This window comes from Galeopterus variegatus, unplaced genomic scaffold, assembly GCF_000696425.1.
Source record: "Galeopterus variegatus unplaced genomic scaffold, G_variegatus-3.0.2 Scaffold6613, whole genome shotgun sequence".
Lineage (NCBI taxonomy): Eukaryota > Metazoa > Chordata > Mammalia > Dermoptera > Cynocephalidae > Galeopterus > Galeopterus variegatus.
The window spans coordinates 98,652-100,655 of record NW_007732724.1 but is presented as its reverse complement, the minus strand read 5'-3'; positions in this window follow the sequence as shown (position 1 = coordinate 100,655).

Sequence of the window (2,004 nt, the reverse complement as noted above, 5' to 3'; positions counted from 1 at the left end):
TTGGTTAGAGCTCAGTGTTGTAACACCAAGGTCAAAGGTTCAGATCCCTATATTGGCTAGTTGCAACAAACAAACAAACAAACAAAACAAACAAAAAACTAGTGTAGGCACGGGTCATAGAAAAGCTCGACCAAGCTGGCCAGTTATCTCAGTTGGTTAGAACATGGTGCTGATAAGACCAAATTCTGGGGTTCAATCCCTCTACCAGCCAGCAGAAAAAGGAAAAGAAAAAAAAAGCTCAACCTCACCATTAATGATTACTCTTGTCTGGGCACAGCTACCCCTTTCCTGCTCACTCACAGGACAAAGAAAGGTTTACAAGGTTTCCAGAGACAGCTGCACCTTGTTTGTATCTGAGTTATGAGTTTGGCTAACCTACAAATGAATGACAGTGTTAACTCCTCCCAGGAGCCAGGCTCTGTAGAAAGATCATCCTAGAATCTCAGGAGCCCTTACCAGGGGTGAGATATCACAGCAACTACAACAGTCAAAGCCCTTTCAGAAAAGAGAAGGAGGAAGTAGTTTCATCATTCACACAAAGAGCTTGATAGTCCATTGATAAAGAAATTGGTTGACTTGATTTCTCTTGTTTTGCTTAGCAAATAATGTGGTATAGAACAAATTATCTGAAAAACATTCACTGTTTCAGTTTATATATTCTTCCTACAAGACACAGATTTGAGTTTATACTTAAATCGATCATATACTCGGCCTTAGCAAGGTTTGACATTATTTCACCCAGTCCTGTTATTTTTCTGTGATAACTTTCCTTCTAACTTTGCATAGTTCAACTGAGAAAATGAGAGGTTACATTTGCACAATTTACCAAACACTGTCACCTCCGTTACTTAATCTGGTCCTTCCATCCAGGGCTGGTATCACAACTGTATTGAAGATGAGGAAAGAGAAAGAGTGACTCCCCCAGAGTCGTGCAGCAGGAGGAAGAGCCTGCTTCTGACTCCACGACCAGTGCTTTTTCTGCCAGATGAGATCTTGCACTGGTACTTTTCACAACCAGTCGTTTTGCTCTGAATTCTCTCTTCTGTACCCATCTTTGACTTCCCAGACAAAAAAGTAAAAACAAGCAAACAAAAAAAACCCAGCATAAACCTTCCTTACAAAGAAACCACATGAAATAATAAAAGGCAAACTGAACATGTAGGTCAGTTTTTAGGTTGAAAAGATGTAAAAATCAGAGATTAACACCCTTATAGGAAATAAGGAAAGCAGGAAAAAGATGAGCTCTTANAAAAGAAAATCCACTTCTGGGAAACAGAAGGGCAGCAATTAAACTATAACAAGTTACTATGAAGCCAAAGGAAGTGGGTATTTAGGCTGATTGGATAGGTCTAGGCATCTCTGGATGGTCACAAGAAATTAAGGAAGAAAGGCTGCGACTATATCCAACCCAACCCAAACCCCAAGAGAAATTAAAAAGTAAAAACATAGGTTTTTGTTTCATGATTCTAAATAACCAGTTTATTTCATTATTTACTCTGCAAGTTGTTTTACATTCTGTATTTTCAGGTACAAGGTTATGTCTATACAATAACAAGCATGTAGGGCATACCTAAAATATTGTCACACACCAGGCTGTTTAGCCTCCATAATTCCAAGTATGCAGACACAGCAGCAATTTCCAGGGACTTGATCTGGCTGAGAATATCCAAGTTTTCATAACACAATGAAAAAATCTGCAATGAATGGGGCATTTTAGCCAAGCTGGACACAGAACGGTGACGTGGTCCCTCTGAGCTCACACTCGACTTGGGTCTTCAGTGTGATGATGTGGCCAACACAGAGCATTGGGTTTTCTGTCCCACTTCTTTACAAGCAGCCATGATTAGGTGCAACTCGTTTGCCACGTGCCATAGATGTAATACTAATAAACAAAGGAATCAGAGAACGGGAAGTTTTGTTTCTCGCCATATTGTACCTTTTCCTCTCACCTATTTTTTTAAGAGCTCAGTGTTTGTATAGTTTATTCATTTTTTTATTGTGGTA